The sequence below is a fragment of the Syzygium oleosum genome, unplaced genomic scaffold (assembly GCF_021117445.2).
Source record: "Syzygium oleosum isolate NSW1041296 unplaced genomic scaffold, Sole_v2.1 Sole_v2.10, whole genome shotgun sequence".
NCBI lineage: Eukaryota > Viridiplantae > Streptophyta > Magnoliopsida > Myrtales > Myrtaceae > Syzygium > Syzygium oleosum.
In genome coordinates, this window is record NW_026607494.1 from 8,913,599 (window position 1) to 8,930,833 (window position 17,235).

At 43.2% G+C, this 17,235-nt stretch overlaps 1 protein-coding gene and 1 pseudogene across 1 annotated transcript in view; both read right to left on the reverse strand.

Annotated features, from left to right (window-relative positions):
* LOC115692390 (sec1 family domain-containing protein MIP3) overlaps positions 1 to 17,235 on the reverse strand; it is a 78,832-nt gene that overhangs the window by 48,386 nt on the left and 13,211 nt on the right. The window lies entirely within an intron of this gene.
* On the reverse strand, positions 9,251 to 12,125 carry LOC115692392 (uncharacterized; annotated as a pseudogene).

Here is a 17,235-nt window from a genome sequence, read left to right on the forward strand (position 1 = left end):
CGGGATACTTCCAAATTTGAACTCGCGGATCGGGATTGCGGATCGGGATGACCGATGGTGGGTGGACCGGCGATGGATCACGAGCAGCTCGTCTTGACGGTGGTTCATGGTGGTGACACAGCAAAGATGTCACGGCTCACTGCAACAGCAAGGATTCGGTGGGGCCTCGCTGGATGTTGCTTGATGAATGTCAGAAAGAATAAACGTGAACTGGACCAACACTTGACTTTTCTGGACTTGGTGGTGACTGGGAACCCACTAATACTTCACTGCAGAGACACCGCCGAGAATCCTATGAGAAGCAACAGCAGCAACATTGATCGTTGGTCAGCGGTCAGACTCTTAACAACAGCATGCTTCGTTATCTCGCAGTTAGAGGGCACAACAACGTTGTCGTCGATGGAAGCAGGGACGGCGGTTCACGGCCACAGGTCTAGCCGTGAGCAGAGGGGGCAGCAACGAACAGCAAGAGGAGCTACGGCAAGGGCGGTAGCAGCACGGGCGGTGACTCGAGCAGGGCGTGGCGGCGCGGCGGGGCACGGGATAGTGGGCGGTCGGCCCAGCACTGGCACAGCGTGTCAGAAACCAGGGCTAAGGGAAGCTCGGCCAAGGGGGCCGACGGCAGCGGGCTCGGACAAGCGTGCGGATGCGGGTGGCCGGGCGCGGGAGGTACCGTCGAGCACACGCGCGAACAACTCTCTTTCTCACTCTCACTATTTCTCTTGTGCTCTCAAAAATGTCTTCTGGAAATTCTCCGAACCCCTTTTTTGGCGTTTTCTCCTTTGGCTTCTATGTGAGTGTAGAACGTGGAGAGCTTTTGCTCTCCACCTTGACCCTCGTGAATTGATCCTCAGGCAGAAAAGAACAGAAACAATCTCTCTCTCTTTGATTTTTTTTTCTCACTTTCTTGTGGCCGGGTATGACATTGCGTGGCCTCATACTCTCAGAGATTCTGTCTTTTGAAAATTGTGAGAGTCCCTCTTGATTGAGGGGTATAATTACATATTTATATCGCAACCCTAAGTTAATTGGCCGGGCTTTCTAATCCTAATGAGCTTAGGCTTAGGTTTTTATCCTTTAATTTTTATTTAATTCCAAATGGGCCGAATTAATTTAGGCTTTTCTCTAATTAAGCTTGATGGGCTTATTTAAGCTCAAATTAAGACAACCAAGGCCTTTTAGACTTGTGATTTTCGGCCTCCGTCTTCCGATCGAGACGAGCTTTGCTTGGTACTCGAGCTTGATTTATGCAATGGATTTTCAACTTACTCACTGCTGCCGGTCCGATGTTGAATGCAATTAAAATATATGATCCTAAACTATATGTTCCTAAAATCTATATGCAGTCTAATTATTATTTTCGCTAGGTGTCGGGATCGACCCCTAATTTTTCTATGCAATATATATCTAACTGGATCGCCAAAATTTAGATGTCAACATTACTATTGGAATAAAGGTTACCAACTTTGGTTTTACTTCCAATGCAAATTCTTTACTTTGTTAGTAACTTACTAACTCGTAAGCAGACTTATGTTGCTAAGTTACTAATTTCATTGAAATTTTTAGTCAACTGGACTAGTTTAGGATTCCATTTACGTGTTCCTCCTAGGTTTATAACTGTCTTGGATTGTAATTTTGAGTGTGAAGTTCGATTTTATGGTGAGCTTTTCACCATAGCCCCTCCTGCTTTCATCCCTACTCGAGCAAAGGCTTTAATAGCATAACACAACTGTGGTGGTGCCTCCACTGCTGCCGTCTCTACCACCGTGGTGTCCACCTCCACCACCATGACCACCTCCTCTATGATGGTCTACGTGGTGGTGGCCTCAATGGTGGCCGATGTGGTCTCCATGGTGGTCTAGGTGGCCTCTGATGTGGCCTCTGTGGTGGTGGCTTCCATGGTGGTGGCCTCCCTGATGGTCTCCGTGGTGACCTCTGTTAAACAGCAAGGCTATAGCTCAACAGAGATTTCCCCCATAATTATTTTCCTGATTAGTCTCTGTATATTTTTTATTCCATAGCTGAATTTGTTACTATAATTGGAGCCCTAGCACTGCTCCTCTTCCCTGTTTTTATTCCCATTCGTTCTCTTACAAAGAGATGTACAAAAATATTATTAAACATAATATACAAGAACAATTATGGCAGCCTTTAGCCGTCACTCTTGTTGCCTTAAGATATTAATTTCTTAAGATTTTACATGGTATCAGAGCTATCAATTGCGAAAGCATCATAGCCATGAGTTCCGATCTAAGTTTCTCAACAGAATCGAGTCCTGCGACTCCCGCTGCTGTTAGCATCTCATTGCCATCCAATTCAACAATCTTGTCTCTCACCAGCCCCGTCATTCCATCATCTAGAAATCTCACGGGGTCATCCGGTTGTCCAAATCTTGGGGTGAAATTCATCAGGGACAACTACGTGGTGTGGAAAGCTCGAATCCTCCCCTTCCTTCGAGCAAAATAAACTGATTTCAATCGTCGATGGAACACTGCCATGTCCTCCACAATAGATTACTCAAACCAATACATATGGTTCTTCCACTATTGTGCCCAATCCCAAATACGATAAATGGTATACACAGGACCAGATTGCTCTCAGGTGGATCCTAAGCACGACAGTCAATTCAATTGTGGGTCAATTATCTAATCTAAGGGCCTCTCATGCCGTGTGGAATTTCTTCTCTGCATCTTTCTTTGCCCAAAATAGTGCACGAGCTACCTAGTTGCGGCTGCAACTTCAGACGATGAGGAAAAGTAATCAAACCGTGATCGGATTTTTCTACATGCTACTTTTATATCTGATCAATTGGCCTCCATTGGTGAGATCATCTCACCACAAGAGTACCGAACGCATATCTTCCGAGGCCTAGGAGTTGAGTTTCAAAGCTTGGCTGTTGCAATTTCGGTTCACACTCAGCATCAACAAATGACCAAGGAGTCTTTCCATGGCCTTCTCTTGGCTCATGAAGCACTGTTGGAGCTCCAGGAACCACAAACCACAACCAGCTACCTTCATCGCACACAACACCAGCTTGGGCCAAAATTTCCATTCACGGCATGACCTCGCTTCCAATTTCAATAGCCCCAACTCAAATACAGGGCAACCAAGGAATTTTAATCCTCATGGACAGCAGCCCAACTTCAAAAATCGGAGCAACTCTCAGTACCGAAATTTCAATGGCAACAAAAATCAAAGACGCAGCAATGTGAGGTGTCAGATTTGCAATTGCCTAGGACATAAGGCCGTTGCTTGTCACAATCGGTTCAACCAACAATTTGGGTTCTCTAGAGGCCATACACACCAACAGCAATCACTTCCACCACAAGTTCAATTGGCTAAGATACCTCCTCCACCATCGATGCTTTCTCCTGATGCCTGGTATCCTGACTCAGGTGCCACACATCACATTACCAACAATCCTCATCAGCTGTCCTCAGTTCAGCCATATCATGGCACTCAGCAGGTCACCATAGGTAATGGGTCAAGTCTTCCCATCACTCACACAAGTACCCTTATTACCGGTGATTTCCACGTGTCTAATATCGTGGTCGTTCCATCTATCACTAAGAACTTAATTTCTGGTCGTCAATTCTTTGTTGAAAATTCATGTGACTTTATTTTCTCACCGAACTGTTTCTTTGTGAAGTGTCATCGTACGGGCAGGATCCTTCTACGGGGGGACATTAATCAAGGCCTCTACGCACTCTCATCATTGTCACCTACGTCTCCAACCTGCTTCGTTTCTCAAGTGGAGTCACTCACCCATTGGCATCGTCGTCTTGGTCATGCTGCATTTCCTACTATTTCAAGAATCTTCAAAAAGTCGTTAAGTTCTGTTCCGGTTTGTTTAGCTTGTCTTTCCAGCAAGAGTCATAAACAATCTCATCCACCAACAACTAATAGGTCTAAGGCTCCCCTAGAACTAGTTCACTTTGATGTCTAGGGGCCTGCTCCTATCACATCGTCCCAAAACAATAAATACTATGTTTGTTTTACAGATGATTACTCTAAATCTTCTTGGTTTTATCTTTTTCACTCTCATGATCAGTTATTATCCATTGTCACTATTTTCCTCACCTTCGTTGAAAATCAACTCAACACTAGGGTCAAGGCTTTTGAATCTAACTTTGCAGAAGAGTTTATCTCTACACCGTTTGCTCAATTGTTGCAAGCGAAAGGTATTTTTCACGGGACCTCCTGTCCACGCTTGTGACATCCACAATTTTGGCTATACGGAATGGCTAAAAAAATGACGTGCAGATTGTGAGAGAAATTGGCCATGGACCAAGTCAATGATAGGTCATGGACCGATCAACCCGATCGAAAGGGTAACCATGGGATCAACCATGGCTTGATTGAAGGATTGGCCTGGGAATGATCAAGGGATCGGTAGTGAATCAATCCAATGACCATACAAGTAACCCGAGCTAATTCCGCCATGAATCGACTTCTCAACCACAAGGGTTGGTCGCGGGACGGTCTTGTACCACCATGAATCGGTGGACGATCACGGACCGATTCTACGCGGTCTTATTCTGATCGCGGGTGATTTCGTACGGTCATGTACCGGTCGCGAACGACCATTAATCGATCCATGCGACCATGTGTGGTCACGACACAATTGGTCCCAACATAACTACATGACAATCGAAGGTTGTCCACAGACCAAGTATGCTTGGCCGTGGACCAGTCATGGATCGGCCATGGGACACTTGGATGGGTCGTGGACCGGTCATGGACCAGTCATGGATCGATCACGGATTAGTTCGATGACCTTGCTGAATAGGTAATGTGCCTAAGCCGTGTGCCAGGTTATGTGCCGGGCCACGAGCTGGCCATGGGCCTAACTTGGACCGCCCCCTGCGTAAGGCCAAAGGCTAGCCTAAGTGTCGGCCATGTGCCACGCACTAGGTTGCGAACGGGTCATGCGCCCGGTCTGCATTGGCAGCGCGCCAAGTCGCGCACGGGCCATGCCCCCGGTCTGCATGGGCCATGCCCCCGGTCTGCATGGGCCATGCACCCGGTCTACACGAGCCATGCGCTCGATTTGCCAGGCCATGCGCTCGGTCAGTGCCGGCCATTATGCCCATGACATGGGCCACCGACCTAGTCATCCAACATAAGTTTAGCCAATATCCGCCACTTCCGATTTTAACTCGGCTACGAACCCCGGTTGGGTAGACATGGTCGATCATGGATAGATACGAAAAACTCATACCCAACCAAGTTAGCACTTCATTTGGACTAATTCTCATGTTAGCCTTATTCCTTGAAAAATAGACAAAATAAAATATTCTAGAGAGAAGAGCTTATCTTGGTGAGCAAGTATTGGATAAGATCAAATCCAAAGTCCATGATTACACCAAATCTAAGCATTAAATGAAGGATGATGAGTCACCTAGCTTAGTTGTCCAATGCATCATTACATTTCATTAATATTAGGATGATTCACACCCTAAGTGGCCTAATGAGAAGAAAGCAAGTGTGGACCTAATGCTTAGGCTTGCCACACTATCTATTTAAGCTTGCCACCTCTTCTTGCTAAGCTAGCCAACTCATCAAAATAAGCTTACCACTTCAAGGAATTTTATTGGTCCAAATGGAAGAGTAATGATGAGGTTGAGGCCTATAAATTGAGGAGCCCCCTCTTGCATTTCCACCCAATGGCTCACCATTCCACTTCACCACTCACTTTCCTCTCCCTCACACCCTCACTCTCTCTTGGCCGCCCTCTCTATCTTGGTTACGCCCTTGCTGCGCCCGTGCCTGTGTCTTGCCGTATCCTTACCGCGCCCCTTGCTGCTCGGCTCACCCCTAGCCTACACACGGCCATGACCTTGGAGGGTAGTAAGTAGACTTACTAAACCTTAGCTAGGGTGTCGTGTTGCGTTGTTGGACGAATCATGTGTTTATGGTGCTTGCATGAATTATGTGGTTTGTCAACACTTGATATAGTTAGCCATGCTTGCATTTACATTTGTAAGGTTTGCTCATGTGTTTGGCATCATGCTCGAGAGCAAGCTCAGATCATGAACGAGTTTCGCTTGGCTCGGATCGACGTCGAGGTGTGTCGGAACGAGCCTTGGAGGGTGGTCGGTAATGAGGAGTACCAATCCAAGTCTTGCTTGGTGTAGGTCGACGCCATGACCGGTCGGTTTGGGCCACGAGCTTGGTTTCGTGCTCATCATGACTTAAGACTTTAGGGGCAATGTGACATGATATGCACTTCGTGTAAAATACTCAAGTTGGTTTAATGCTTGTTGACATGGTCGAACGAGGGAAAAGTATAGCCGTCGCCCTTGATTAGGGGATGTTACCCGATTAAGTTCGGATTAATAGCCATTGCCCTTGATTAAGGGAACGTGCCTGATTAAGTTCAGATAAATAGCCGTCACCCTTGGATTAGGGGATGTTGCCGGAGAATTTTCGGAAAAATCGTACCAGCGGTTGAGAAAATAAATCTCTTGTGTGCATGCTTTTGGCTGAGATATTGTTGCTTGAAAAGAGGCATGTTGAGATCATTTTATGCACAAAAAACGAGTGTGTTTGAAGTGTTTTTGCTATTGATCTGCTATCAATTGATGTGGCTATGACATGTGCTTTGTTCGATGGCGAGGCGTCCTCCTATATGGAGTTTAGTGAGTTTTACTTATTGAGTCATCGACTCACTCCGTTGTTTTTCAAATTTGTAGGCATGGAAGTCTCATATTAGTTTTGGGAGCTGTGGTCACGCTAGAGGAGATAGGAATTTTCCCCAACCTACGCGGATACGTATAGTGTGTTGAAAATGGAAAAAAAAAACCCATAAAAGGAAAAGGGGCATGTAAAAAGTTTGGCTTATAAAATATATATGCTATCATGTAAATACAAGGTTTGCTCATGATACTTGTGGTAATCCCGTTGTTTGTTCTGATTATGATTGTCCCAAATTCATGCTTCTGCTTACATCACTTTTAAAGAAAGATAATAACGAACAGAACATCGCAAAGTGAGCCTCGGGTCACGGTCTTAGCCAGGACGTGACAGTGTGGTGGACGTCGCATTAATAATCTCGAGGTGAGGATGTGACATACTGATTTGGCATCAGAGCAGGTTTCCCTTCCATGAAGTGCAGTTCGAGACGATTTGCGACTATCCGGTCCGATGAGGGCGAGGAGTGGCGCCAGGGCCATAAGACCCTGAACAAGGAGCAACTTTAACAAAAGTGGCACCGGGGCAATAAATACCTGATCATTGAGCGACTTTTGGCAGAGGTGGTGCTAGGGCAAGAAGCTTGATCATTGAGTGACCTTTGGGCAGAAGTGGCGCCGGGGTATGCACCTGATCATTGAGCGGCTTCTAAATAGAAGTGGCGCCGGGGTGATAAAGGCCTGACCATTGAGCGGCTTCTAAATAGAAGCGGTACCGGGGCTAAGGCTTGATCATTGAGCGGCACCGGGGCTAAGGCTTGATAATTGAGTAGCTCCCGGCAGGCTTCTAGGACAGTAACAAAAATAGGAACCGAACTATGCACTGAATAGGGGAAGTCCGATTCTGAAATGAGAGCAGGGTTATTACCGGGAGTCATAAGGTGCGCTAAGAGTCATGGGATGGTTAGCTAGGAAGATTACTATATGCATGCGATTGCTTGTTTGACAAATTTTTATAATGATAGTTTGTGACAACTAACCTCTTATTATGGTTATAGATAAAGCTTTCCTATAATCCCTGTAGTTGTCTTATTAGCCGACAAACATGAGTACTCAGGACCAAGTGACTACGAGAGGAAAGTCGACTCAATGCCAGTCAAATTCGAAAGGAAAATAAAAAGAGGACCCCCAACTGGATGGAATTTTGCAAGCTCTTACGACCATTGGAGAATTAATGGGCCAGCAGGTTCAGGAGCAAGTAAATCATGCTGCTAGAAATGCCATATCAAATGGAAATGGAAACGGAAATGGTGACCGTACGATACATGGGCTGGTCAAATAATTTCTGAAGTTACGACCCCCAAGATTTGTCAGGACAGGAGATCTCGAAGAAAATGAGTCATGGATCGATGAACCACAAAAGATATTTACACTTCTAAGGTACTCTAAAGAAGAAAATATGACTTTAGCAGTATACCAATTACAAGGTAATCCCAGTCACTGATGGAAGGAAATCGTATTTCCAGAAAATGCTGCTATAATTTGGAATGCTTTTTTTGAAGCATTCAATGGAAAATACTTTTTTGAGTGTGCTTATGATTGGAAAATGGCGGAGTTTCTACAACTCCAACAACGGAATATGACCGTTGATCAATATGAAGCCAAGTTCGCAGAGCTATCAAGGTACGCCTCTAAATTGATTAAAGATCCAGTGGAAAGGGCAAAAAGAATCCGAGATGGTTTGAAACTAGACATCCGGAGTCAATTGGTGTCGCTGAATCTCAAGGATTACAACGAGTTGTATGAACAAGCCTAGCTGATAGAGAAAGATTCCATGGAACGAGCTGTCACTGCGACTAACCAAGAAAAGCCTTATCATCTAGCATCTCAATCTAACCAGCATCATGATAAGAGGTCGATGCCAGGAGGAAAACGTTCCTTCACTCCCAATAAGAAGATCAAAAATCAAAAGCCGATCTCTGCTGCAGGCAATGCCTGGCATAATTGCGGAAGGCATCATGGAAATACTCCGTGCCCAATACGAAAGGGAGCATGTTTTGGCTATGGTTAACAAGGCCGCCGCATAAAGGACTGCCCGCAACGAAGGCAAGTGATGCAGCCACAACAGCCGCAAGCAATGTAACGAGACGAAGTTCCGCCGCATGATAATCGTCATCTAGCTCAAGGAAGAATTTATACAATTACTCAAGAGGAAGCAGAAAACTCCAAGAATTTATACGGGCCGGTTCCGGTTCCAAATTATTTTTTTAAAAAATAATAATAATGAAATTAAAACAAAAATTCATTATTTAATTTTTTTTTATAAAACAATTTAAACTCTAATTGCCATGCATTGTAAGTGCATTGATCTCTAATTACAATGTTTGGCTTAGGTGTATTGAACTCTAATTACAAGGCTTGACTTGAGTTTTATACACAATGATTCTAATGCCTTTGTTCCCATTCGATGTGGGACTCTCGACTTGCCTTGAACACTTTCAATGCGAGACTCTTGACTTGTTTTCATACAAATGCCAAGAGTCCCACATCGAATGGGAATGAAAAAATCATCAAAGGGGTTGTGTATAAAATCCAAGCCAAGCTATGAGCATGTGAAGTTATATCTCTTTTGTGGCTACGATCATATGCCTTGCTAAATCAATTTTACCATCTCTGCTGACTTTTGAGCTGGTCTTTTTTCTGCCCGCTTGAGTAAGAGTTTGATCATGTCTAATCGAATCGACATCTATATCCTCATTCTATCTGTCAGAAGCAGAGAGTAAGGGGGAGTCCGTGAAATGCAAACCTTCAAGTTCAGATATTGTCTTTTTCTCCGGGTGCTCAATGTTCTCAATATCCAGAGAAGGAGAGTCCACTAAAATAGCTTCCTCAACTTTCTTGCTAGTAGCCTGCATCTCGAAAACATAATCCTCAGAATGGGACGGCTCCTTCCCATCTGAGGGACTTGTATGACCTTGAGATTTTACAACCTGCACAGTATCGACGTATACAGTTTTTTCAATTACAGGGCTTGTATTGCCTGCCTCAAATTCCGCACGCTCACTAGCTAATAATTCTCGAAGATTGATGAATCGCTTTCCTTGGGAATTGGAGCAATCAACCTTGAAATTCTTGACATTATCATGAAGACTAACTGATCTTTCCTCCCCTTGAGTGACTGATTTAGAATATCCGTTCTGGTGCTTAATTTTGCCTTTGCCTTGCAAACGTCTGTATAGTGATGACCCCTCTAATTTCTTGTCATCGTTTTTGCGTGTAGTTTGGCTCTGTGTGCTTTTGAGATCAAACTTATTTTCATGCAGCTCCGCTTTTAGACGGCCACCAACTGATCTTTGCTCATCAAAAGCATTTTTATTGTGCTATAAAAAAGCAAGAAGAAATACTTTAGCAAATTGTCTTTAACAGCTGATTAAGAAAGACAGAGAACATAACTGACAACTAATTTTAAGAAAACGAAAACACATAAAAACTATGTACCTTACTTCTGCTTTCACCTTGATATCTCGCATATGTAGAATTAAGTTGAGTTTTGTGCACAGTAAGCCCCACGGGTTGCATCCTCATACCAGGTACTGGATTTAACAGGCAAAACCGAGGGAATAATCCACAAATTTTAGTTGTTGAGGTTTCACTTTCGTAGTAATCATCATCTTCGCTTTCTTCTCCAACTCCGACTTGGGTCATCGGTAGAACATTTGGTTTAAATACCTCAAGCTGACGGTTCTCACCCCCAACCACTGCCTTCTTTACTGGATGCCTCGGCAGATCCTGTGCCACAGATTGCTTCCTGATTTGAAATAAACGCAAATTTGTGCATCTGTGCAAATGCACGCCAATTATGGTTTTTCGCGTTGGCATGTTTCTGACATTGATTGGTTGGCTCTTCCAAATGAGTTATATATTTTATGCTTTCTAGCTTCTCGCAGATCTTAGATTATATCAGTTACGAAGCATCAATATCTCATGAAAATTATACATAGTTCTTGCAAAAATAAAAGACAACTTCATTCTTTGTCCTGGAGCATCTAAGACCAATATCTATATCATCGTTTCTTCTTTTTTACTTTTACTAGAGGAAATTGCCATCTTAAGGTTCCCACTGAAATAAACAAGCTTACTCTCCCAAACTCCAGTGAATTTCGAGTTCACCATTTTGTTTCCCAACTCCTTTATAACAAGAACTTGCATTAGAAGTTTTAAGACCTGTAACAATAAATTATAGATGAAAAGAAGTTTCAAGACCCAAAAGAAACCGGGGCATCTCTCCACTTTCCTAAGAAATCAAGGTCCCTAATCCCAGGGCTAGAACTTTCACAATTACGAATTCCCTCTAAACCTCATTTAACTGCAACCAAAGCTCAACAAAAAGACAGATAAGAGAATACAGGAATCTTTGCCTATTTGGGTTGATTAGTATCGACAATGCATATGTTAATGGAACAGTTGACCAGGTCTAGCAGGGCGGTTTGGATTCGGATTGCTTCTGTTTAGGAGTCCAAATTTCTTCTCTCATCTTTTAAAATACCGTATTCCAAAAAGTAAGGCCATGGAGGAATGCAATGCAAGGACCCTATCGAACTTTATCCTCTGTTTGCCAATCGAAGACTTATTTTAAGATGTTCTTACCATGGCAAGGGGAGACATGTTCTCCAAGCTGCAAATAGAGCGCACCCCGATGCTGAGCGGCAAGGGGAAAGCCCCCGGATACTGGAAACCTTCAGTGCAGCCGCCATCTATGTAAAGGGTAGCGTCCTTTATGTGCTCCGGAATCTGACCAAGCCAAGAGGAAGAATTAAAGAGGTGAACACCGGAATAGGTACAAAGTTGACACATTTATCAATGGCGGCAACACGACCAGTTCCTCCAATAAACCAACACGAGCAAATGCACAGTGGGCAAAGCAATCAGCCATTAAGAAAGCTAATTATCTCTCCCCCTCTGAGAGTGCAATTGGCAACTCAAAAATTGAATGGCCGAACAACAAGACCCTTAAACGACTCGAAAGGAGCAAGAACAACACGATTCCGTACGACGACCCACAATGAAATCATCCATCGAGGTTCCGGAACAAAAAGCAACACCGCACGCAAGCGTCTTTCGAAGGAACAAGGGAATGGAAAGCGATCAGACTAACTCCGCTGAGGGAATCGAGGCAGCATTTGGCGACGTCGACCAGAGCCATGATCACCACCAGCCTGTCGCACCACGTCCGGACGTCAGTTCGAAGGCTGTGAAACACCGTCCCGACGAGCGAGAAATGGAGAAATCGATCAAATCCGCGCGCGAGTGTCCCCAGATCACCGGAGCAGGCGCGCGCAAGCGAAATCAAGAGGCGGGACTCAACTCGAGAGAACCGATTGAGATCAGCAGCGCGAGGGGAGAGATCCAGGTCACCTTGGCGGCGGCGGCGGCGGCCGCGGCGGTGGTCATGGGATCGGCGGAGGTTAAGGAAGAAGACGATTGGAGGGGCTGGCGAAGCAGATCGTCGTCGTCGCGGTTGGGTTTTCTCCTCCTGAAGAGGGGAAGGCGGGAAGCTCGAGGGGGCGAGCGGTTCGCGTCGAACCGGCTGAACCGGTGGGCCATCGAAAGCGGTTCGAACCGGTCGTTCTGATGACGCTGGATGATGATGTCTTTCCACGACTCAGAATTTCTCAAGAGAAAATAAATCATTATATAGTCTCGTTACGTTAGTATGTTGAAAAAAAAATATCCATCCAAATGGTATAATTGGACAAGTTTATTAGATTGCACTTTGCACTATCATTAGTACGTTGGTCGAGTTTGGGACTCCATTTGCATGTTCCTCGTGAGGTTCAAAGAATTTAGCAAATGCTTCAATGGCATTGAACGAGAGTGGCTAGGGCAAGGGCTCATCCAATTTCATTCGCATAGTCGAGATTTGTGACAAGAGAGAATAACGTAATAATATGTACATTATCAAAGAAAGAACACAAGACCCCTCTATATATATGATGAAAATAAAATTCGACCTAAGCATGATAAATATAAATGATAATTAACTTAACCCCAAATAGTAATCCCAACGTAATCTAATAAAGAGCACACTATTGCATCACAGTTTACTAGAATGAAACCTTTTTTTTTTTTCTCAATTCATGCCTAAAGGATATATTCAACACCCTCCGCCGCCTCCACCGCCCCCGCCGCAGCCACCCCCACTGCCACAACCACCGCCTCCCCCACAACCGCCCCCTCCGCCGCAGCCACTGCCTCCTCCATGGTGCTCTCCGCAGTGCTGGTGGCTGTCGCTGCCGCCACTGCCGTCATTGCGGCCGCCTCCATAGTAGCCGGCTCCAACTCCATAGTAGCCGACGCCGCCTCCATAGTGGCTGCCAACTTGGCCCTCTCTCTTCTTCTTCTTGTGCGGAGGCCCAGATGAGTCATTGCCGCAGGAAAAAATAATCGCCGACACGACGATCAAGCACGACGATCACGGCGGCGCATGCTGAGGCGACCCAGTCTCTTGCCATTGATTACCTGGTTATCTCGTGGAGAGAACAGAGGCAAGAACTCAAGTATTGCGGGTATCAGTAGCAGTAGTAGGAAGGAGAAGATGATGTTCTGGAGGAGCGGGACCTTCATTTAAATAAGGAAAATGAGAAGAGGACCGCACCGTCGATCTAAAAAATTGACGAATGGATTTCAAGCTTTCTTCTTTTGGTCTGCAGATTTCAAGCTTTCAACCACACCATTATTCCACACAAACCTGACGACTTGTTTGTCCGGTTGGGAATAAGATTGAGGTATTTTTTTTTTTGGGATTGTCGATCTCGAAACTTTGTAATTCTAACGGATGATATTTTAGGACTCGAATTATACATTACCGAGAGACTTATGATGATCCACATATAAAGTATCCGTGCTAGCCCCCCTTCACAACCTTCTATCCATAAAAGAAATAAAACAAGTATCCTCATCGAAAAATGTGCTATTTCTTTGATACAATAATTATATCTCATTTGGTTCGAAATAATTTACAATTCGTGTGGATTATGTAAGGTCTAAATAAAAGAAAAAGATTTTAAAAAATGCAAAATCAAATATTTGTTCGTATTTCAATTAGTCATAATAATAGAAAAAATTTTGACACGAATATTGACCCATGATTTCTTTTCCATAAATCTTTTCAAACTTACATATATTTATATTCGACAGGAAAAGTGAAAAGTCACCATTTGACTTTGATAAATCCAGAGGAGCAACCTTAATTCTAATCATCATGTAAAATTCACTAATATGATATATGTTAAATACAAATTTTGTATCACCAAATCAAAGACACCCCACAAGACATGGCATGCACTTTATTTTTGTCGACAGATCATGTGCATCATGCGTTGTCTCTTACTTAGCTTCCTTCCATTGTTGAATTCATTAAGGTTAGCAAGTTTTTACAGGAACATACACATTTAGATTCCTCCACAGGTCCAACCGGTTGCCATTGGAAATTTGTGTCTAGTGAAGGTTCTAGGAAATTGCTTGGGATAAAACTTGAAATTCCTTATATAAAAAAACAAATGAATTTGCCAAGAACGGAATAGATGCACGGTTACTTACAGGTAGATCCCAACCATGCACTAGACACAAATTCTATGTAGTAATTAATGTCCAACCCTAGCACTCGTGCGGTCAGCTGAAGTTTCTCTTTCCTCGAAGGTTCCCACCGTTTTGTGTTTAGTTTCATCATCGGAGTTCGCAGATCTCTCCGCCTGGGAAGAGTGTGCGCTTATCTCTGAAGCACCATACCTTTTTCCCCGTTTTCTGTGACCTGAGAATAGCCCGTTGTAGAAGTAGAGAGCAACACGGAGTAGTAGACTGGGTCGTGAAAGCCCAACAAAGTCGATTCTCTTTCATGGAATTGGCTAGTCCAAACCCCTGGCCCTTTAAAGAACTCGTGTACCCATCAACTGCTCATTTATCTAGCAAACCGTAGACCCATCACGAACACCGATGTTAAAAAACCTATTGATTAGACAAACGTAAGAACCCGAATTGATAGAAATACTGATAAATAATGATTATTTTATGTCTTCAAAGTTAGCCGCCGTCGCCACCTCCGCCGCCGCCACTATCCCACTAAAACCACCACTACCTAAGCAAAAACAGCAAACATCGGGTGCCGGCGACATAGATGGAGAGCAAAGATTAATACTCTTTTAGGGAAGCGAACTTTCTATCCCTGCGACGCTCCTTTGTGCGTCTCAATAAATCTCAACCATTTACTTGACAAAAACGGGGTTGTCATGAAAGATTGAGATTTGTCGAGACACCGAGGAAAATATCATGTGGAATGGAGGATCCCCATCATATTTTCACGCCTTCTACATAACTTTGAACATTACAAGCAAGTTGCCTTAACTTTCCATCTCAAAGAAATATGTTATCGTTCGAAAGTTCATCTGACTCAGGCAAATTACTAATGATGTTACAACCCATAATATCTTTAGTAAGTAAAATTGATTGGCAACTTTCTCGTCCGATCAACCATTTGTAACTTACCAGCAAAATAGTGATTTTATTATTTTCAAATCTAGTATCCAATAATAGATTTTTCTCAGCCAATATTATCAAATGGTAGATTAACAAGTGCTTTTAGATTTGATAACCGGGGTCGTCAATTAGTTAGTGATGGTCTTACCATCTCTTTCACAAGTAGATTAGTACGTTGTTTTAAAATATCGCAAATGGACCCCAGCAATTAATTAGTAACTTATCGATAAAGTAACAAGCATACCATCCTTAAATATAGTATCCAGTAGTATAATACCAAGTGCTATGAAATTTTATAATTGGGCTCATCAAGTAGTTTGCGATTTACAAATGAAATAATGATTTTATCACCACAGATCGAGTAGCATACCGAATACCCGAAAATTTTATAAGTGGCCCCCTTCATTAATTAGTAGCTTCTCAATGAAAATTCCATGGTACCGTTTTCAAATCTAGCAGCAGATTACCAAGTGCTTAACTATTTTACTAATGGTTGCAGCAAGTTTTTGAAAACTTTGCCGATGAAATAATGATTTCACTACTCCCACGTCTAGTGGTAGATTACCAAGTGCTTTGAAATTTTACAAGTGGGTCATCCAAATCAATTAGCAGATTATCCATTCAGGTATAATTACATCTAAACCCAGGTTCGAAATTATTGTTTAATTTGTTAAAAACATCCATCCAAACAATAAGTTGGACAGTCTATTAAGTTCTGGCATTAGTCAACCGGATGGGTTTGGGACTCTGTTTACATATTCCTGCTACGTTTACAACAATCTTTGATCATAATTTCAAGCGTCAAGTTTGATTTTACGGCAAAATCTACCATGGTGAAGTGAGCACAAAGTACATGCTTATGCTTTTTGATAATCTATCGTGAAATTTACCACTTCAAATTTCACAAGCAACTATTTTAAATACAAACAAAAAGAGACTTAAGAAAGAAAGAGAAGGGAAGAGAAAAGAAGTCCACAAGCCTCATTAAGTTCAATTCAACACCCTCCGCCGCCTCCGCCGCCAATTCAACACCCTCCACCACCGCCTCCGCCGCAACCGCCACCTCCGCCGCCACCGTGGTGTCCACCTCCTCCATGGTGTCCTCCGTGGTGGCCGCCGCCGCCGCCGCTGCCTCCATAGTAGCCACCACCATGTCCCTTGTTCTTTTTGTGCTGAGACCCAGATGAGCCGTCGTCGATGCAGGAAAACATAACAACTGACGCGAGGATCAAGCACAACATGAAGATCACTCCGGACTTGAGCAACAGAAGATCTGCTCCACCATCGCCATGAACACCAGCGCTTGCTAAATCGATCCAATTTCTCGCCATTGATTTTCTTGTTATGTCGTGGAGAGAAGCAAGAACTCAACTATTCACGGTATCAATAGTAGTAGGAAGAAGATAGTATTCTGGAGGTGAGGGACCTTCAATTAAATAAGGAAAGCGAGAAGAAGACCGCACTGCCAATCTCAAAAGGGGACGGATGGATTACAAGTTTTCAACCACAATTATTCCACAAAACCCGACAGACTAGTTTGTCCAATTGTGAAGAAGGTTGGGTATTCATTTTTGTGTTCGAATTGAGATAAGTGTTAATCTCAAAACTTCGCAATCCTAATAAATGATATTTTATGACTCAAATAAATATATTTGTGCTAGCCCCCATTCTCAACCATTTATCCATAAAAGAAATAAAACAAGTACATTCTCTGAAAAACGTGCTATATCTTTGATACAATAATTATATCTTATGAGGTTCAAATTAATTTACAATTTGTGTCAATTATGTAAAGTCTAAACAAAAGAGAGAGAGAAAAAGAGATGGGAAATCAAAGATTGGCTTGTATTTCAATTAGTTATAATAGAAAATGTTTTACACGAATATTAACCTATGATTTCTTCATAAATCTTATAAAACTTACATAATATTTTGATTTGACGGAAAAGTGAAAAATTACCTTTTGACATTTGATATATCTAGACGTACGACCTTTATTGAAATTATCATATAAATCCACTAAAACGATATAAATTAAGTACAAATTGCTTCACCAAATCAAAGACACCCA